Raw genomic sequence first — 23983 nt, forward strand, 5'->3', positions numbered from 1 at the left:
ATAAAAGAATCCATGTGTATCCATGTAGTACAGTATACTAGAATTCTTGTATATACATGTAGTGTAGTATACTAGAACCTCAACAGAGTTGCTCTGATAAAACATTTATATCTAAACACTAGAAAGAAGAGAAAAAGTCTCTGAACTTAGAAGAAAGGTCCTTCTTCCAGGAACCAAGTTTTCCACGTTAAGGAGCTAGCCAGCCCATGGGGCACTGTGCAGGGTCAAAAGGACAGTTACCCTGCCCTCACTGCCTCATTCTCTCATGCTGCCCTTTGCTTCCCAACTGAACCCCCAGGAAGTTAGAGGCCCTGGATTACTTTGGTAAGGTTGTCTTAACAAAACATGACAACTGGGTAGTTTAAAGAATGCTATCATTTATTGTCTCATAATTCTGCAGGCTAGAAGTACAAGACCATGTGGTTAACAGGTTTGGTGCCTTCTGAGGGCTGTGAGAGAAGGATCCAGTTCAGGGCTCTTCTCTTAGATCATATTACCTTCCTTCTGTGAATATCTTTGATTGTGTCTCCCAGTTTTCCCTATTTATAAAGATGCCAACCATATTGCATTAAGGCCCATCCTAATGGCTTCAGTTTGATTTGATTATCTCTGTAATGCTTCTATCTCCAAATAGGGTCACATTGTGAGGCACCAGAACATATACATTTTGTGGGATCACAATCAAACCCCAAACAGAGCCCAGTGATATGATCAACACAGGTCAATTTCAAAGAGCCACAGTCAAAAAGAAGAGAGTACAGAGTGGATCTGGAGGGGCCACAAAATTTATTGTGTACCATAGACTAGAGCACTGTATTTTAAAAAGTTTTTAATTAGTGTTATTTGTCTCTTGTCCCCTGATAAGTGTCTATTGCATCTGCTATAGTTGCCGGCTTTGATTGGAGCATTCAGTGTCCTGCTCGACTGCCATTACATTTCTTACTTTTGCTCAATCTAAAGTAAGCGATTTCTAATTAATTTCTCCCTCTTCTCTTTTTATATCATTAAATATTAAGAAACAACATCCATCAATCATCATATAATTGACATAATTTAAAGAGATTCAGGCTTTGTATCCAATTTTGTATCAATTGAGAGCATACTTGTCAATGTGTATATCTCACTGGTACATGCCAGTCTTCCTTAGTTTCATTTACTGTTTTAAAAATACTATGCTCTAAAAACCTTTCTATAATTTATTTCACATTCACATGGCTGTACATAAACAATAACCTATGCATCATTCTCCTCAGGATAACTGAAGCTGTTCTATTGATTCTGGTTTAACTCTGTATAGCTCATAGAATAAACATTGCCTGTCCCCAAAGAGCCAAACCAGTCTCAGAAAACAAACAGTTGTACATTTTCTCTCATATGTGGAAGCTAGAGAGAAACTGGATAAAAAACGGAATCTCAGATAAAAGAGTAGACTCAAGCAGTATGATAGAGGGCAGTGTTCAGAAGACAGAGAAGGAGGAAAGGAGACTCAATGAAGGCAGCAGTTCAAATAATCCTTTGTACATAATCTGTAAGAAATCATAAATACCAATCTCAGGGACATATACAAGGAAAGGGAGAGAGTGTGGGGGAGGGATCTGGAAGAGAACAGAGCAAGTATTGTGTGCATGTATGTTCCTAGGACTCTGTACATCATTATGATGTATAATTACAACAAACCAGTAAAAGCCTATTAAAACAAAACCAAACAGGGAAAACATAACAGATCTCCATGAAATTTACTTACAATCAGGATAAAGACTATTATTTTGTTTTGAAACAGGGTCTCCCTAGATTGCTCAAAATGTTGCTGAGGCTATCCATAAATCTGCAATACTCCTATTGCAGCCTCTCAAGTACTGGATTGCAGATATGTGCCACCATGCCAGGCTAGAGAATATTATGCTAAGTGACATCAGAATGTCAAGGGATGGTTTTATGATTTTTCTCATATATGGAAACTAGAGGAAAATAGAAAACAAAGGAAGTTTCAAATAAATGATAAGCTGGACCAGTAGAATAGTAGAAGCAGATTGAGGGAAGGGATGGCAAAGAAAGCTTGATGAAGAAAACAGTTCAAATAATGCTGTATCCACATACGAAGGCATCACTAATGATTTAAGTATTATATAGAAGGAAAGGGAGGAGCTGGGATGTGGTTCTGATGTAATCATACCAAGTACTATGTGAATGTTTGCTAGTATAGCTTTGAACTTCAACATGATGTAGAGTTATATCATGGTGTACCTATAAAGATATATTTATTTATTTTTTATTTTTTATTTTTTGGTGGCACCGGGGTTCCTGGAAGCCCTTCTACCTCTGGGCTACACTCCCAGGCCTATCTTTACATTTTTTTTTTAAAATTTGGAAATAGGATCTCCTAAGCCAGCGTGCATGGCTGGCTTTAAACCTGCATGAACCTCCTGTCTCTGCCTCCCAAGCGTGGGGATTACAAGCATGTGCCACCATGCCCAGCTATAAAGATATATTTAAAAAGTGATATTTTAATGAAAAATAGATATTCTTGGGATTTTTTTCATACTTTTTATAGGTGCATTATAGTGCCATACCATAATGTAGTTCATAGCAATGGTGACATACATTCACACAGCATTTTGGGAGTTTTCCCCTGGCTCCCTTCCTACTCCCCCACTTCCTCATTCAGAATATTGAGATTGTGTTGGTATTCTCACATACGTACAACTTGTCAGTGGAATTGATTCCTTCATCGACCCCCCCCCCCTTCCTCTAGACCATTTCCTTGGCTCCACTGCAGTTTCTCCTCCTTAATCTGAAATCCCTCTAGTATCCCAATTACTCTCTATCTTCTGCATATGAGAGAAAACATATGACCCTTTACTACCTCTAACTGGTTAATCTCAATTAACATAATGTTCTCCATATCCATTTATTTTCCTAAAAATGGCATAATTTTGTTCTTGAGTAGAATTACATTGTGTGTATATCTCATAATTTTGTAACACGTTCATCTGTTGATGGATACCTGGGTTGGTTCCATAATTTGTCTATTGTGAATTATAAACATGGACATGCATGTATTCTTATAATATTCTGATTTCAGTCCCTTTGGAAAGATACCCAGAAGTAGTGGTATAGCTGGACCTTATGGTGCATCCATTCCCAGTTTTCTGAGGAATCTCCATACTGGTCTACATAGAGGCTATGCTAATTTGAAACCTCACCAACAGTGTAGAAAAATTCATATTTATCCACAATCTTGCCAGCACTTATTGTTGTTTGACTTCCTGATGATTGCTATTATAATAGGGGTTAAATGAACTCTCAGGGTAATTTTAATTTGCATCTCCCTGATTGATAATAATGTTGAACTTTTTTCATGTATGTTTTTCATGTATATTTGTGTTTCTTCTTTTATAAAATGCCCGTTTAGTTCAATTACCCATTTATTGATTAGGTTATTGGTATTTAATTTGTTAAGGCTTTTATGTAATTTGTATATTATAGATATTATTCCTGTATTAGAGTAATAGTTGGCAAAGATCTTCTCCAATTCTGTAAGCTCTCTCTTTAGATTCTTGCTGGTTTCTATTGTGAGCAGAAACTTTCAGTTTATGGGTATCCCATTTATTAATTCTTGTTTTAATTTTCAGAGCTCTCGGGTTTTCTGAGCTTTATTTAGGAAGTTTTTATCTGTGCTTATATGTTGTAGTATTGGATCTATGTCCTTCAGTGCAAAATTAATCTAAAAAACCCAGTAGTTTTCTATATGCCAACCATGAGTACACTGAAAATGATATCCAGAAAATATCAATTCATAATAACCTTGAAAACACTAAAAAAAAAAACCCTTGGAGTAAATCTAACTAAGGAGGTCAAAGACTCCTAAAATGAAATTTATAAAACAGTAAAGAATAAATTGGAGAAAAATTTAAAAGATTGAAATCTCTCCCCTGCTATTGAGTAGGCAGAATAAATATTATCAAAATGGCCATTCTCCCAAAAGTGATCTACAGAGTCAATGCAATTAATTCCTATCAAGATAACCATGTCATTCTTCAGAGATCTCAAAAAATCAGTCATAAATTTTATATGTAAAAACAGCAGACACTGAATAGAAATGAGAACCTGCAGGAGGCATCACAATACACAAAGACTGAAGGAACAGAAAGAGGATACAGAAATAAGTCCACACACTTATAGCCAACTGATTTTGCACAAAAGTGACAAAAACATGTGTTGGAGAAAAGATAGCCTTTTCAATAAATGGTATTGGGAAAACTGGTTATTCATTTGTAGAAAAATGAAATTAAATCCTTTCCTCTCACCCTGTATAAGAATCAATTTGAGATAGATCAAAGACATGAAAATTAGACAATAAACTTTGAAATTATTGTTGGTATTTTGAAACAGTTTACATTTAATGTTTATTTCAATGAAAACTAAGCAGTATTTTGTCATTTAAAAATGCACAGTAGAAACATTTATCAGGACACAGGACTGGAGAAATGGGTTGTAATTTTGTTCCACCAACCATCAATGTAATCTTGAGAAAGTTGCCTACCTTCTGTTAGTCTCAGCTTTCCAAAGTATGACAAAGCTTGTATGGGCTGATTTTTTTTCTCATTAAGAATTCATACATTAGAGATCTAACCCCTAGTTCATCAGAATGTGACTATTCTGAGTTAGGATATTCAGAGAGGTGGTTAGTTAAAATTATTTCATTACTGCCGGGCGTGGTGGCGCACGCTTGTAATCCCAGCGCTAGGGAGGTGGAGACAGGAGGATCTCACAGGTTGGAAGCCAGCCTCGCTGGCTTAAGAGACCCCTTTGCCAAATAAAAATATAAAAATAGGTCTGGGAGTGTAGTCCAGAGGTAGAAGGATTTCCAGGAACCCCAGTACCACCAAAAATTTTATTTCATTACTATGGGAATTAAAAAAATATGATTGTTGTACTTATAAAAAGAGAAAATTAGTACATAGACTCACACAAAAAATATGTGAAGACACAGGGGAAGGAAGTCCATATACAAATTAAGGAGAGAGGCCTCAGAAGAAAACAAATCTGTCCAGTACTTGATTTCAAACTTGAGTGTTAAAAGGATTATATATAGTTATGTATTTGTGAAGCATCTGGTCCATTGGTAGCTGTTTAAAGTATGGTGATTAAAGCGTGACTAGTCTTTTTATGAGGTAGATCATTTTTATCTTTATAAAATCTGAACATTCACTCTTTATTTTAGGTTAGGAGACCAATTACCACTCTATGGCATGAACGAGAGGGCCTAGGATTTAAAATTTATATTGGAAGGAGTGCATCCTTGGAATTTTGTCATTTTCTAAATGTGTAGTTTGCATTACTCAATCTCTGTCCCAGTTTTGCATCTTTAAAGTATAGATAAATATAAATAAAAATTGGAAGTGTTCTTAGAAACACATTTACATATACAATATAATTTTATACTTGTCATATAGTTTGTTAGTAAATTGTGATTATGATCACTGTGTTTTTCACTTACTTTTAACCCTTTTCAAAATGCCCTAAGCCAGAACAACTTCTCCTGGTGTAACCAGTCTCTCTTTAATTGTTAACTTGCCTTCTGGTTTCTTTAGGAAAGAATGCACCTCTTGAGTGACTTGATTCTCACTGACACATGGTACTCATGCCCTTGGTTTTCTTCAATAAAGGCAGTCCTTTCCAGGAAAACTTTCACCTTAGTGAGAATGATATTTCCTAAGTATGTTGCCTTAAAGTTCAATGGGAGATGAAACAATGGCTAAATGAAGATATTAAAGTACTCTGTGTTCATGTCTTGAGTTAAGCAAACTTTATTAAATAGCATCTCAAAAATCTTAAAATGCTCACATGAATTTTGAGTATGAACATACTAGTGTATGTGAGTCAGGCTTTCCTAAATTATTTCATAATTATTTTTGTCAATTATCTATAAGCATCTATGCTGCTAAAAGTAAGAGTTGGGAGTTCTTGCCTAAGGAGGGTAGAACTTCCTTAAAACCTCTCATTGACCTTCTTTCCCAGTCTCCAGTCAGATCTATTTGCTTTCCTTTTCATTGACATTAAATACTTTTACTAAATAGTAATCTTATTATAAGTCTATTATTATAATCATTGAATTTACTTTCATGTCTTTGTGAACTCTGGTTGCAATACATATTTTAAACCAGCACATAAATACAAGTACCGTATGGTGGTAAAATGCATGACAAAATTAAATTTATATTAGAAATTAAACCACTAAAAATCAAAGTTATAAAGAAAATATCATTTGTCACTTTTTCACATAGGTCACATTATTTGTATCTGATGAGAGCATTTGGGGATGGAGCTGCCTTCAAATATAGTCTTTGGAAATATTAGTAATGTACAGTAACACTTCTAGCTATTTTTTATATAATTGATCATCATAATTTTTTACTTAATATTTTTCTGAAATTCTATATTTTCTATAGTGAATATATTTTATAATAAAAATATCAACTTACTTGGTTTTTACAACTCCTCTAAGTCGAAAATAATATGATTTTCATAGCTTCCTTGCAAAACTGATTCTTTAAGTTTGTTGATAATATAACCCATATAACATTATTTTCTGAGCACATTTTTTAGGGTACATAAAATGTTTCTTAAAATTAATTCATATAAAACACATATGAATAACAAACAGGTTAACCTTGATATTAAAATAATAAGGACAATGTCCAGAAAAATTTTCCAAAAATGTTCAGAAGAATTTGCTACTTATGATATTAGCTAGAAAAGAGTAGAAAAGAAGCACATCTTACCAGATAAAAAGTCTATGTTTTTGCCCATCGTTGACTCTAATAGTAGTGTTAATGCTTGCCAAATTTGCTTCACCATCACAGAAAAAGTGGTACTATGAGAAAAAAGTATTTTGTTAAAAAATTTAATATGAAACTAATTATATATATATATATATATATATATATATATATATATATATATATATATTCTCCAGTCTGGGATGGAATCCAGAGGCATTTCACCTCCAAGCTACAACCCCTGCCCAATTTTTTATTCTTTATTTTGAAATGGTCTCACTGAGTTTTGAAGGCTATCACTAAGTAGCTGAGGTTGTCTGCGAACCGTGATTCTATGGTCTGCTTCCCGAATGCTGAGATTACAAGCGTGCACCACCACGCCCGGCTATATCTTATATTTTTCTTGTACTTTAAAGTAGACAATTTTTCTATATAGTGTTGGAAACTATAGTTTGAAACTTTAAAAAAGTGATATCTCAAATATGCAAGTAAGTAGTGCTACAGTTTGGGGGAATATAGTTGAAAAATGCAGCCTGTTTTGCTAGCAGAAAGCAAATGTAATTGGTAGGTTTCAAGCATACATGGACCCAGATCTTAGTGTACTTCCATCTACATCCCTCCCACTACCAACTTCTCCTTCCCCCATACATGCTAGCAAAACAGGTAGAAATACATTTATGTATTGACAAAGCATTATTTGACTTTAAAGACTGTTATCATGTGTCCAAGTCATCTATAACTCATGTATGTAAGTTACATGATAGTAGTATATAACTCCTATGCATCCAGCTCTATTTCAGCGAGTATATCCACATCTTCCTACATTTAGTTCAAATATAAATTATAATGCTTGATATTTAAAAAAAATTTTTTTGGTGGTACTGGGGGTAGAACCCAGAGGCTTTCTACCTCTGGGCTATACTCCCAGACCCATTTTATATTTTATTTGGAAACAGGGTCTCACTAAGTTGCTGAGAGCCTCATTAAGTACTTGAGGCTGGCTTTGAACCCGTGCGATCCTTCTGTTTCAGCCTCCCAAGCACGGGGATTACAAGCGTGTGCCACCACGCCCGGCCTAATATTTTAATTTTTATGTTATTTAACCATCAGAAAGAGTTCTTTCCTTTATTGAATTATCTATTACAAATCGATTTTAAAAAAGGATGTTAAAAACCACTGAGATCTAAAAAATAAACTAATGTGCATATTATAGAAAAATCAGTTCCATAGCATTTGTCTACACATTCCTCTCAAGACAATTATTACCAAGTGTTATTTATTGATTTCTTACATTATGTCAAAGATACAACCATGTTTATCAGAAAATACAATTATTCTTTTGACAACATAAAATGGTTTATCTGCTTATTATACATAATATTCTGATATCTACATTTGTCAGTTGAGATAGCTATTTAAGCTAAAGTGACAATATACTAATAGTGTTTGGGTTGGAGATGTGTGATTTCCTTAATTTGTTCAAATATACTAGAAAGTTGTTTGTCAAGCATTACTAAGTCTCATTAATTCTCTGTTATCTTCAGTCTGTCAACGTTAAATATTTATGAAACATTTAATATATAATTTCATTAACATGATTTTTTAATTTTAAATATCTTATATATTATATATAAATAATACTCTATAAAATCTTTACTCTGTGTGATAAAAATTTAAAGCATTTTACAAGTGCCAACTTTCTCATAAAGCAAAATAAAAAAACAAGAAAAAATGTATAAAATGGACATTATTTATGATCTTCAGTATTCAGAAGGAGAAAGTGAAGATAAAGATTTTCCCCCAGCTAGGAAAGCATAGTGATTTATTGTACAGCTAAAAATTGGGATGGCTGATATTTGAATCTTGACAATGGATATAACTACCTACATTTTTGGTATAAGATATTTGAAAAATTAAGTTTGACTTAGTAAACTTTTCTAAAACCTTAAATTTTCTTTAAAACATTTATTCTCAGTTCTGCATTTCTAGAATTTGGATAGTCCTTAAACTATGAATACTCCAGAAGTTCAGCAACAGCTATATCTTTATAAAAATCATAATGTAAATGCACTCCCTTATGAGTATGCTTTAAAAATTGGTGTGGAAATTGGAACATAGTTTCAAAAATCATAGGAGATCAGGAGAAGAACAAGATAATCTGAAAATCATGATGATAAAATAATACAAAAATGTCCTCTAAATAATTCAAAGAAATCAATAATATATACCACATTTATATAAAACAGCATAAATTCTTGATATACTATTTTTTAAATAGAAGAGCATGAGTTAATGCAGTCATTCTTTCTGAAAGCTTTAGCTTGCAGGATCATTGAAAAATATAGAGTGATAATAGCTATTTATTCTCATACTCACATATGATTATTATGTGCTAGAAATCATTCTACATGTTTTACATGATTTTACCTTTTTTGTTAAGAGGGGTACTAGGAATTGAACCCAGGAAATTCTACCTCTGAGCTAAATCTAAGCCCTTTTTATTTTTTGTTTTGGAACAGGGTCTTATTAGGTTGTTGAGAGTCTCACTAATTGCTGAGGCTGGACTCAAACCTGTGATCCTCCTGTATCAGCCTCCCAACTGCTGTGATTACAGGCATGCACCACCATACCTATCTTAGATTATGTTTTACTATGTAGTCATTTGGTGCTAATATAGACAACATAAAATTTCTTATTATGCCCATTTTACAAGTGAGTAAATATAAGTGGAAAGCACATGCCAGGTCACAAAGCTACTCAGGACAGAGCTAGGACTCAAATTCCGACAGTACAGTTCCTGAGTCCATGATATTAATAAATTATCTTAGGATGGAAACTGGAAAATAATTGCAACTCAATAGAAAATAGTAACATAAGTAGTAATTATAATTTTGTTAATATTATATTCTTTCTTTGCTAAAAATACAGGGGAATAAAGTCTATGCATGTCTTCAACCATTAATGTCATAATTCCTAAATATCTTGGCTTAACTTAGAATGAGTTAATTTTTTCCACTTGAAAGTATAAATAGTGACCAACAGTCTTAGTAATACATTTTTATTAAAATATTTTACCTACAACTCCAACAGTTTCTGGTAATTTTTCATTTAAATTTCATTTAATTTTTTAGAGATGTCCACAGTGGTGAAAAAAGAAAACCAAGTTACATACATGGTCATAGCAGTTGGGTTAGCAGATGAAAAGAATTCTTTTTTTTTTTTTTTTTTTGGTGGTACTGGGGTTCCTGGAAGCCCTTCTACCTCTGGGCTACACTCCCAGACCTATTTTCTGTATTTTTGAAACAGGGTCTCTTAAACCAGCGCGGCTGGCCTTGATCCTCCTGCCTCTGCCTCCCAAGCGCAGGAATTACAAGCGTGCGCCACCACGCCCGGCAAAAGAATTCTTTTCATCTGGCCATGATCAATGTCCAATATTGTCTGTACTTTATAACCTCTTACTTTTGCTCTCTCCATTTTTTAATTTTTGTGTTTGTTTTTTGTTACTAGGAATTGATCTAAGGGTCATGTAACCTTTGAGTTACACCTCCAGCATGTTTTATTGTATTTTATTTTTGTTTTGAAATGAGGTCTTGATAGATTGTTGAAAATCTTGCTAAGTTCCAGAGGCTGGTCTCAAACTGGTGATCCTACTTCCCAGCCTCCAAAATACTAGAATTACAGGCATGTGCCACCACACCTGGAATTACTTTTTATTTTTCTGCTTGTCATAAGGCTAATGAAGATTTTTGGTCTTAGTTGGGGAAAATGCTATAGAGGAGGGATAAACAATTCATTTCTTAAAAGATCAGCATGATGCCAGCTGATTATTTGTAGTATTTCATTGATTATATAACTATAATTTATTTCTCTTACTTTTGTCTCTTCTTAATGGTTACTTATTGAAAACAACTTAAGGCACATAAAGTATGTTTTGTTTACCACAGAGTCTTCAGAACCTAGTGTAGTGACTTGTCATAGATATGTCGTTTAATGAATGACTAGCCAGATAAATGGTTGCGTAAAAGTGCTCTTGCTTCTACTCTAACTCTATATAAAATTAACATTTATTTATACTAAATATTCTGTGTGTATTGACTAGTTAAGGCAGTTGAGTATTTAAATAAAATGACTAGAGCTTGGCTTATTAAACTTTGATGTATACCTAAAGATTTATGGAGATTCACCATATGTCTACATATTACATCATGAAAAACTGGCAGTTTTATATTATTACTGGAAGATTATTATATTTCATATACTAGAGTGCTTATCTAGCTACATTATTGCAATAATGATTCAGATGACATCTTTAGACTCAGTTTAGAAAAGTGGCATTAGATATTTTGTTAAGGTACAAAGATACTGGGAAAAGAACAAATACTTTCAATCCAAAATTGCCTTTAAAAGTTTATTAACTGTAATTTGGTCCTTTGAAAATATTGTTATCCCTATTTCAAATACTATTTCTTTTCTATATGGTGAAATATTCAAAATTATTTTTTCTAGTTTTTTGAAATAAATATTATTTACCCTTGTTTGATTATTACATAATATACATATGTATTAAAACATCATAATGTACCACATAAATTGCACAATTATTACGTATCAATAATAATTGTCAATTACAAACATTTATAAACTGTTTATAAATTATAAACAAAAAGGTCAATTATAAACTCCACCAAGTGTTAAATCAATGCTCTCAATTTTTTGGCCTTAAATTTAGAAGTCCTTTGTGTTTTAAAAATTCTTGAGAATCTCAAAAAGGATTCGTGTACTGAGTTATATGTATTAAAAATTACAAAATTAAAAGTTAAAACAGTAACTGTAAAAATATGAAAATCTATAAGTATGTATCACATTAGCATTCACAGAAAATACATCATTATATTTTTTATAATTTAAGGAAAAATACAATACATTTATGACAATGAGAGTGTAAGAGGTCAATAACATTTTAGCATTATAATGAATAAAATTTTTTTCTCTTAGAGCCCTCTGAACGAATATTGGAATTCCTTAGTGTTCCCAGACTATGCCTCTACTGAGGTTTTAAAAAGTGTCAGTTATTATCAGTGGTTAATTGGCGAACTGGTCAACATAAAAAGGTCAACAAAAATATAAATAACAAGATAAAGTGAATTTAAATCACATACTAATTTGATATATAAATACTTAACAGGAAAAATGATAAAAGTAGAAAAAAAGCCATCCTGGTGGGGGGTTAGATAGAGGTAGAGCTAAGTTTAAATTTTAATTTGACATTAACGACTAAAGCAGACAATCAACTTCCTAAAATTTTCATGAAATGAAAATAAATGAATGACTTACCATTAAAGTCCCATTTTCAATAAACAACTGAATAAAAAAGCCATCTGCTGAATTTGAGTCTTGCTTGACATACAGCAGGAGTCCATAAGAAGTGAAGGTCTGAAATTCTAGGGAGATGCTATTTTTTGGCTTTAAAAACACATTCTGAAACTCGAGATAGGAATCTCCATAATAGCAAACACAACTGAAATCTGTGGAGTCAGAAAGAAAATACAATATAGGTAGGTTGGAATTAAATATTAAACTGATGGGTTTCACGTTATTAACATTAGCATAATGGTCTCTGAAATGGCTCATCTGTGACTCTCTCCTGCCTATTTCAAAATCAGACACTTATTTCTGTAGGCATAACCACTGTGCTATGTCATAACTTACTTGTATTTGAGAGGTTCATTGTAAAACCTCATCAAAAGGCAGGGATGTCGAGTAGATTAGTCTTCAACACTGCTTTTACTTATATTTTCTGTTAGGTGTCAACAGAAATAAAAACATTTTATAAAGATGTTCTTGTATTTACTGTTTATATATGTGTATATGTGTGTGGATATATATGTTGTGTGTGTGTGTGTGTGTGTGTGTGTGTGTGTGTGTGTATAATAATGGGAGTTGAATCCAGGGTCATTTTGCCTTTGAGTTATACCTCCAGCCATTTTAATTGTTTTTATTTAAAATAGAGTATCAGTCAATTGTTGAGTGTCTTGCTATATTGCTGCAGCTGGCCTTGAACCTATGATACTCCTGTCTCAGCCCCTTACATACTGAGATTACAAAATGCATCTCCATACCTGTACTGTTTCTAAAATTTTTACAGAAAATTATGCATCATGCTACAATTGTTAATGTGAGAGTAGTGGCTTTTGAAGGAATGATAGAGCTTACTGAGAAAGAGAGGAAACCATCAATTTTTGTGTCAGTATTTTGTATTATCTGAGTTTCTTCACAAACCTCTCCACCTGTCATTTGGTTCTTGAAATAAATGAATTATTTCCTTCATTTCCACCCTTCCTTTGTGAACTCCTCAGGGTTCTTCCTTTAGAACTTCTAAATTATTTATTCTTTTTAATAATTTGGGAAGATGCTTTGTGAATCTATGTGACCTTTAGTGTTCTATTCATTATAAAAAAATACTCTTTTTTTTTGCGGCTCTGGGGATGGAACCCAGGGGCATTCGACTTCTGAGCTACACCCCCTGCCCTATATTTTATTCTTTATTTTGAAACAGGGTCTCACTAAGTTACGGAGGGCCTCGCTAAGTAGCTGAGGCTGTCCATGAACCGCGATCCTCTGGTCTCAGCCTCTCTAAAAAATACTCTTTATTGAATTTGTACTTTAAAACTTCAATAGAGTTTATATACTCTGTGGATTAGCTTTTAGATAAAAATTTCAATGATGCTTTAGAAACATTCTTTGTGTTAAAATTTCAAACATGTTGAAACCTTTAAAAGAAATCAGCTAAGTCTCAAACAACTTTTTTTTCCTTTTAACTAGCAATTAGAAGGTTCAAAATATTGTCAGAAAACATTTGTACTTTGTAGATATAAAAGTATGCATGTGTTTTTTAATGAAGGAATTCATTAGTGAGAGATGTCTTACTAATGACAAGCATTGAGAAAAAGAACAATGTGCTTTTAATTCTGACAGTCTAGTCTTCTAGTGATTCTGTGTTATAGACAAATTTTATTCCTTATAGAGTTTCAATGGTAATGCTAAAAACATAGCAAAGTACAATTTCATGTATCAATTAGTTTCAAACATTTCAGACATTCGTTTGATGAATTGAATGGATAAATTTATCCATTTGGTTTGAATTCAGATTTTGAAAAGCATAAAATACTTTCAAAAACTAACAATCCTTCTTGAATAGACCCACAATTAGTGAAATATAAAACTTACCATATTTTAAACACTATAAATAAATGATGTTAATTATCAATAGACAACTCAAAATCTCTTTCACTTTATTAAGCTATGTATATTTGCAGACTAATTTTTATAACATTAAGTGGCTTTGCCATCATGTGACTAACAAAATTCCTATGTGCACTCAAAATTTGGCACATCATTTTAGCCCAGTGCTTAGCACAATACTTGATTTTCTTATTTTTTTATTTTTTTATTTTGTTTATTTCTTGGTAGTACTGGGGTGGAACCCATGGACTTTTCTACCTCCGGGCTATAGTCCCAGACCTATTTTATACTTTGGAAACAGGGTCTCACTAAGCTGCTGAGAGCCTCACTAAGTAGCTGAGAGTGGCCATAAACCTGTGATACTCCTGTCTCAGCCTCCCAAGTACTGGGATTACAAGCATGCATTGCCATGCCTGGCTAAGGTTTGATTTCTTAATACTTGTTTATGATTCTTTTTCCTTTTAAAACATAATATTTAGGGTCTTTTTCTTTGTTTTTTGTAGTACTAGGGATGGAACCCAGGGGCATTTGACTTCTGAGCTATATACCCCCTTCCCTATTATTAGCAAGATCCTGTTTTAAAATGAAAAAAAAAAAAAAGCCTTTTTGTGTACTTCGGAGGTAGCATGCTCTTGTTTTCAATCTTCACTACCAGCCCACATACAATAAAAAGTGGAAATTGGTGGTGGTGGTGGTGTGTGTGTGTGTGTGTGTGTGTGTGTGTGTGTGTGTACATGTGTGCAGGTTTTCTGTCAAATGAAGTATTAATTTGAGAAAAGTTTAGTGGAAAATACTTTTATGTAATTCATAGAAATATGCTTGCCACACTATTTGCTAAGAAAACTATATTACATTTTGATCCTTGACTCTTATCAGTAAGAGATATGCATCACATGATAGAAGATGAAACCACAGAGGAGCAAATAAGGCAACCTCTTCTCTTTTGTACTCCATTAAGATGTATAACTACAATAAACCAATAAAAATTTAAAAAATAATAACTAGAGATACCCTCTATGATCAGTTTCTCTCTATATGTGTTATTTCTCGAATGAGGAGCTACTTTCTACATCTAATATTTATAGTTCTATGTTCTACAAATAGCCTAGTTAACTTTAAATACAAATTTACATAATCCATTTGAATTCATCTCATTTAGTTTACGATCTACTAATATAGCATGAGAAAAGAAGAAATGTAGCACTTACCCACTGTTTGCTATGAGCTAGATTTTATTGTACATAAATTATATTGGTGTACATAATTATATATTATATTGTAGCACATTATATATTGTATATAGCATATTATATATTGTATATAGCATTTTCATACATGCATATAATATAATTTAAATTCTGTCACTCCCCTCTCTTTCCCTTAACATTTCCTCTGCCCTCTCACTTATTCTCTTTCTCTACCTAAATGGTCTTCCCTCTACTTTAATGACAACCCTATTTTCTTTATTTTCTCTAGCTTCCACATATGAGATAAAATATGATACTTTTCTTTCTGGGTTTACCTTATTTCCTTTAGTATGGTATACTCCAGATAAATTCATTTTCCTACGAACGACATAATTTTATTCTTCTTCATGGTTGAATAAAACTGTGTTTATGTGTATGTGTGTTTGTATGTATGTGAATATATATCACATTTTCTTTATCCATTCATCCCTTAATGGACACCCAGGTTGATTCCATAATTGACTGTTGTAAATTGTGTGTGATAAACATGGGTTTATTTGTATCTCTAAAACATGCTGATTTTAATTCCTTTGGATAAATACCAAGGAGTTGTATAGCTGTATCATACTGTAATTCTATTTTTAGCTTTTTGAGAAACCTCCTGTTCAACTTCCATAGCAGCTGTACTAATTTACATTCCCACCAACAGTACATGCTAGTCCGTTATTTTCACATTTTTGCCAGCATTCAATGCTATTTTCTTTCTTCATGCTTACAGTTTTAACTGTAGTAAGATGAAATTTTAATGTAGTTTTGATTTGGATTTCCCTGAAGGCCAAAATTGTTAAACATTTTCTTCACAATTGCTGGCATTTTGTAATAATTTTTGAGAATTTTTTTTAGTTTTTTTGCCCATTTATCGAATGATTTATATACCTGCCTCCTTCCTTCTTTCCTTCCTTCCTTCCTTCCTTCCTTCTTTCTCTTTCTTTCTTTCTCTCTTTCTTTTTCTTTCTTCTCTTTGTTTTTTCTTTCATCTCTTTAACTTTTTGTATGTATGTATGGTGCATTGTAGTCATACAATCTTAATGGAGTACAAGATAGTAGAGGCATATATGCATACATCACTCATTTAGCCCTTTCCCAATTCCCACCCCACTCCCTCACCTCCCTCCTTATCATTCTTGGCTTAGTGATTGACTTTGATATGTTGGTAAATGTACATCATGTACCTTAGGGAATTTCCCTCTTCTCCCCTCCCATCACCCCCAATTAGGCCTTCTTATTTGCTCATCTATGGATACTCCTTCTTTTAGAGCTCTTCCTATTAACTTTTTGCTTCTTAGCTTCCACATATTAGGGAAAGCATCTGATTTCTAACTTTTTAGACTAATCTCATTTAGCATAATGTTTTCCAGTTCCATCCATTTCCCTGTAAATGATGTGATTGTGTTTTTCTTTATGGCTGCGTAAATTTCATTGTGTGCATATCTCATAGTTTTGTAATTCATTTCTCTGTTGATGGAAACCTTGGCTGGTTCCATAATTTGGCAATTGTTAATTGTGCAGCTAAGAGCATAGATAAACATGCATTAAGTTTAGTAGTTTGGTTTCCATTCTTTTTGGTAGATACCGAGAAGTGAAATTTCTGGATAATATGGTAGATTTGTTCCCATTCTTTTGAGGGTCCTCCACATTGTTTTCCAAAGTGGTTGCACTAATTTGCAATCCCACCAACAATGTATTAGAATTCCCATTTCTCCACATCCTTTCCAGTATTTGTTGTTGATTTGTGTTTTGAATAAATGCCATTGTAGTTGGAGTTAGGTGAAATCTCAGGGTAGTTTAGATTTTCATCTCTCTGAATGCTAATGATGTCAAGGAGTTTTTTTTTTCACACATTTATTAGCCATTTGAATTTCTTCTTTTGTGAAGAGTCTATTTAGTTTACTTGTACATTTTTGATTGGGTTATTTGTTTTCTTAGTGCTGAGTTTCTTGAGTTCTCTGTATATTCTAGATATTAGTTCTTTATTGGAGGAGTAGTTGGCAAAATTTGTCTCCCATTCTGTTCTCTCCCTGTTGAGGTTCTTGTTAGTTTCCTTTGCTGTACAGAAGCTGTTCAGTTTCATGCACTCCCACATATTAATCTACCTTTTAGTTTTTTATGCATCTGGGGTCTTGTTGGGAAGTTTTTACCCGTGCTTATGTGTTGAAGTGTTGGATTTATGCCCACTTCAAAAAGCTACAAATCTCTAATTTGTTTTCTAAGTCTTTGATCCATCTTGACTTGACTTTTGTTCAGGAAGAGAAAGTGGGGTTTATTTCCATTTTTCTGCATATGGTAAGCCATTTTTGCCAATACCATTTGTTGAAAAGGCTATCATTTTTCCAGTTTATATTTTTGGCTCCCCTGTCAAGATTCAACTGGTTGTAAGTGCATGGATTTGTTTCTGAGTCTTCTATTCTGGTCCTTTGGTCTACGTGTCTGTTTTGTGCCAGTACCACGATGCTTTTATTACTATGGTTTTGTAGCATAGTTTGAAGTTAACTATTGTGATGCTTTTGGTTGCTGAGAGTTACTTTGGCTATTCTGGGCTTTTTTTTGTTCTTCCAAATGAATTTAAGAACTGAATTATTATGTCTATGTAGGTACTAAGCACATTTAAGATAAATTATGAGGTACTTTTTATTGGTGCATTACAGTGATACCTCTTGATTTACGTCAGTGTAGTAGATGCATACATACTCATAGGACTCATTTAACCTTTCCCCCATTCCTGCTGTATTCCCTCTCTCCCCCCTCCTTCCCATGCTCAGAAAAGTGATTGAGTTTGATAAGTTTGTGTATTTACATCATGCCCATTGACGTGTTTTCCTCTTACCCTTCCCACCTCCCTCAGTTAGGTCACCTTCTTCTCTCATCTAATTTTTCTCCTCTTTTGTCTGGAGTTCCTTCTCTGGCCAGTTTTCTCCCTAGCTTCTTTATATGAAGGAGTACATCAGTCTTTTCACTTTTGGGAGCTAATTAATCTCAGTTAGCATACAGTTCCATCCATTTCCCTGCAAATGGCATAATTTTGTTCTTTATGGCTGAGTAGAATTCCACTGTGTATATATCTCATATTTTTGTAATTCATAAAATATTTGTTTCATAGATTTCCATGGATTGGTTAGTGTATGGACTGTAATTAAATGATATAATTTATAGAGCAAGTTTTAACTTTATAATACAAAAATTGCAAAAAATTAAGTAAAATAAAACTAAAAGCTAGATATCAGTCTAAGATTCACAAAGACCACTCAAGGTAGTCAAAGAAAATATAATACAGGATTACAAAGACAGAATTTTAAAAAAATGAATGATTGCAAGGAAAACTAGTCTAGTAGCTTAATGTTTTTTTTCTGAAAACAATCAACAATGTTTTGTAAGGAAATGCAGCATTTATGATCATAATATTTTTCTTTCACTGGCAAATGGTGGCAGAAATTCAGGAAAATATTCTTACTAACAATGCAAAAGGAGGAGAATAAATCCTCTAAAATAGATAAAATTATAAACACTCCTTTGCTGAGTAATAACCATTGCCAGTTGCTTATGAAAGAATTGTTCAATATTTTTTCTGCATAGAATCATTTCAATCCTCTGTGATGCCACCCCTCACTTTTGTAGCACTGGTAATTATACCCAGGATATTTCTACCATTGAGCTACACACACAAACCTTTTTCTTTTTATTTAGAAGCAGGGTTTCACTAAGTTAGAGCAAGCTGGCCTTGAACCTGAGATCCTTCTGCCTCAGTCTCCCAAGTAGTATGATTACAGCTGTGACACTGTGCCTGGCTTCCCAGCTGCCTTTTTCTTATAATGGAATACCCATTAATCTAAGATAGCCACAGAACAGTTTTCCTTCTTGTATTCATCAGTGCTGTCAGTTCTGCCATTCATTATATATATATATATATATTGTACTCCTGTTTCCTTGAATAAATTATAAACCTAAAACAATCAAACTCTGGGTTAGTTAGTTTTATGACTTGTCTTGGTATTGAGTAGAGCAAGTTCTGCATCTTGTTCTCTTTGCACAGTGTTGTGGCTTATTTGTTACCCTATATACTTTTATGTAGATGTTGGAATCATTTACATATGAAAGTCTTCTATTATACTGCATACAACTATTAAAATTGATTTGCCTCCATTAAATTGAAAGAAAAAGTACAAGTAATTGCTATCTTTGTGATGCTTCCTCTCCTTATACATAAACATGACATATGCCCCCATTTTACTAGTTTCTAAAGCATTTTTGATGTCTAAACTTTTTACAATGATAATACGCTTTTATATTATACTCTAGAATCCTTATGGATTTGTTGCCAATTTATATAGATTTATGTAACATTGTATAGTTAATTTAATTTATTGGTATATGAAATGCAATTGCCTGTTAGATATTTTACATTGAACAAACTTGTTGAACATATATATATATATATATATACATATATATATATATATATATATATATATATATTTATATATAATTTTTTTTCAGTACTGGGGATTCTACTTCCAAGTTACACCCCAAGTCCTATTTTTTATTCTTTATTTTGAAATGGAGTCTCACTGAATTGCAAAGGTCCTAAGTAATAGCTATAGTTGAGGGTGTCTACAAACTGAGATCCTCCTGTCTCAGCCTCCCAAATGCTGTGACTACAAACATGCACCCAAAATACTATATTATTTGGAAATAATGAGATTTTTTACATTCCAATTTTTAAAACAATATATTAGCTTATTACATTGCTTAGCAGTATCATACACACACACACACACACACACACACACACACACACACACACACACATTGAACTGAAATAATGATAATGAGCTTTAATTTTGCAGGAGAGGCTTTGAAGCTGTGACTTTGATTGTGTTTTACACTTTTTTTTTTTTTTAAATAAGTGAACCTTTAACTCATTATGGAACTTTTCTCTCATTCTTAGTTGACTAAATTTTTTGATCAGAACTTAATATTAGTGATGTTACTTCACTTCATGATATGATTACATCATGAACAACTTTGACAATATTAAATCATCATTTTATCTTTTTAATAAACCCAATATTCCCACAATGTGTGCACATATATAGATTTTCTTTGCAAAAATTTATATTTAGGATATTTGTGTCTATATTGTACATTGAGATTGCCTTTGCATTTCAGTTTTCTTGTCATCCTTTCTGATTTTAATAACAAATTTTTACTTAGTTTCACTCTATATGCTTGGCAACACCATCTTTTTCAAATATTTGGATGATTTTGTATTGAATCATGGTCAGACTACAAAATGGTGAATATACAACATCATAACTAAATACAGAATTTTCAATTTAATGCACTGATTAAAAATAATGACATTAAGGCCGGGTGTGGTGGTGGAAGCTTGTAATCCCCATGCTTGGGAGGTGAAGACAGGAGGATCACGCAGGTTCGAAGCCAGCTATGCTGGCTTAAGAGACCCTGTTTCCAAATAAAAACATATAAAAATAGGTCTGGGAGTGTAGCCCGGAGGTAGAAGGGCTTCCAGGAACCCAAGTACCATAAAAAAAAGAATATTGACATTATAGTTGCAAGAAGGCTTAGTTGTAATATTAATTTATGCACTTACTATGTGTTATCCAAAGAAGTAATGGCACTTTTTCACCTAGAACTGTTACCCATAAAATGACAGTAAAAATGCACTGCAATTACAACTTATCTAATTTTATTTTTATAATATATATGAGATTGTTAGAGAACAAAATTTACTCCAGTCTTTACATAGAATAATTCTTTATCTTACATAGAAACAAAGATTTTGCAACAAAAATTTACTTTAAAAATGATTACCAAACTAATGTATGTGTATCTATGTTCATAGCTGCACAATTCACCATTGCCAAACTATGTAACCAGCCAAGAGGTCCATCAACAAATGAATGGATTACAAAACTATGGGATATGTACACAATGGAATTTTATACAGCTATAAAGAAAGACATAATTACTTCATTTACAGGGAAATGGATGGAACTGGAGGACTTTATGCTAAGTAACATTAGTCAGTCACAAAAAATAAGAAATAGGATGCTTTCCATAATACGCAGAAGCTAGGGAGAAAATGGGACATAGGAGGAGCTTTAAATGAAGAAGGTGATACTATAGTTGAGCAAATAAGGCAATCTAACTGAGGAGATGGGAGGGGGAAAGAGAGAAATTCTCTAATGCATATGATGTACATTAACAAACCTATCAATCACTAAGCCAAACATGAGAAGGAGGGTGGGGGGAGGTAATGGGGTGGGAATTGGATAAGGGCTAATTGGGTGATGTGTGCATGTATACCTCCACTATCTTGTACCCCATTAAGGTGTATGACTACAATGCACCAATAAAAAATTTAAAAAATTATCATTACATACATAGACTTTAATTTTTCTCAGGCATTTATTCATTTATTATTTATTTTTTGTGGGTCTGGAGATGAAACCCAGGGACATTTGACCCCCGAGCTACTTTTTCTAACCCCCTGCCCTATTTTTCATTCTTTATTTTGAAACAGCATCTTACTAAGTTGCAGAGGGCCTCACTAAGTAGCTGAGACTGTCCATGAACCGCAATCCTCTTGTCTCAGCCTCCCAAATACTAGAATTACAAGTGTGCGCCACCACATCTGGCTATGAGGCATATACTTAGCGATATAAATATCTATTTAGCATTCTAAAGAACATGGCATTGCTCCATTACACAGATTTAAGTAGAGCCTTGAAGGGGTTTGCCAAAGGCCTTTATTTTCCATTTTTCTAAAAACTGACCTGTGTGTTTTTTTTAAGTTTTTATTGTTTTTTTATTGATAATATTGCAAATTACATTGCTGTTTACTCTTCACACAATACATGCATCATTTAATGTGATACTCATCGCGTTTTGGGAAGCAAATGAGGCCAATGTTCTATGCCATCCCTATATTTTTATGCTAAAAACTGAAGCCTAGGGAAAGTAATTTGATTGAAATTATAGAACTTAGAAATGGACTTCATTCATCAAAGCTATGTTTTTAAACACTAGTGTTAGCCTGTGCAAACAAGCTACTTATCAATTATGCTAAACATAGTGTTTGCAATTCTTTTGAAAAACACTAATTTGAAGCTGGGAATGTAGTAGACAGCTTACCTAGCAAGCATGAAGCCAACATGCTCATTTCTAAGAGGTCCAATCCAGATCCTCATATTGAATTCTATATTAAGAGCATAATTTAATGACTAATATTGGTGAATGTAAAAGCAGTTTCCCACTTACCAGTACCAAATGGTTTATAAGGTAGTTTTCAGTATTGTTTTTGTTTAAACAATATGTAGAAAATTATTGAACTCTGTGCAAGTTTGTAATAATGTAATTGGGTAATATTTATTTTTTGAGTAGCCTTGTACAACCTTCTTCGTTCTACTCCTTCTGCTGTTTTACATGTAAAGTATATTTATGTGGGATTTTATAAAGAGACCAGAAATCTACCCACTACTTAAAATATAATATGACCAGGAGAATCTGAACAACCAAAGGGGAATATAGCAATAATGGAGAAAATTTATTTCCTCTTTTAAACCTTTCATTAACTTGACGAACTAGTTGACATACAAAAGATAAGTAGAGAGTCAGAAGATTTCCCCCTTATTTCAGGTTCTGCCAGTCTCCTCAATGGCTCTCATTCAAATATAGGATGGATTCATTGTTTCAATGCTGAGAAATCTTTGTGTTTAGTTATCTTTTTATTATTTTAATAGCTTTCAATTTCTCTTAGAAAAAGTGATAACAACATATACAAAAACTATGTTGAGGAAATAACTTTATATGCCAATGTAAATCATCATAATAGACCCCATGGAATGAAACCATGAATAAAATTTAAAGACTCATGTGACATTTTATATTCATTGGAAGCCATCAGGTATAGACTCTAATGGTTGACCATTATACATTTTGGAAAGAAGTACTTATTAAGATCTAAAAGCTAATGGCTGTTGTGCGTTGTCTATTTAATTTTGAGTAAAATAAAATATAAATGCTTCTACAAATACTGTTCCCTTATGCAACATAACCAAATAATCTTCCTTAGTAAATTATACTATAATTTGTAAAATCTCAAAAAGCTTAATTTTTCAGGATATATTGCTACTTATTTAGGGCAAATTTATCAAGAGTGATATTATTTTCCCATGCTTAAAAATTGAATGGTTAATTAATTGTCCACTTACATTTTATTAGATACAATCTATGTACCTCATTTTTACTAATATTCTTTTAAATGCAATTTAATTTACGATCTATAATATTTCTTAAATAATGCCTACAATTTAATTGTCTCCCTCCAGGTGTGTTGGCAATTATCAGCTTTATTTCTTTTCAATGCTTATATATTCTGATAGATAAGAGGAAAGTAGAGGTGTTAATAGTGATTTTCCATATCTCACCTTACTCCTAGCAATCAGCATTTAATTAAATGTAATTTTCAACTCTTCCCCTGATCTTTCAATATTTGTTAGAGTTTCAAGACTGATTTCTGCTATTAACCAGTAATTGACCACAGAAAAGAGTACAAAAATACACTCATGCTTGTATAATTATGAGACACAGGTAGTATAAAAGTATGTAAATAAAAGTATACATAATATAATATTACTCATGCATAATCACTTATATACACATATTAATAGAAATATAAACAGGAAAGTCTTT

The sequence above is a fragment of the Muscardinus avellanarius genome (assembly GCF_963383645.1).
Source record: "Muscardinus avellanarius genome assembly, chromosome: 8".
NCBI lineage: Eukaryota > Metazoa > Chordata > Mammalia > Rodentia > Gliridae > Muscardinus > Muscardinus avellanarius.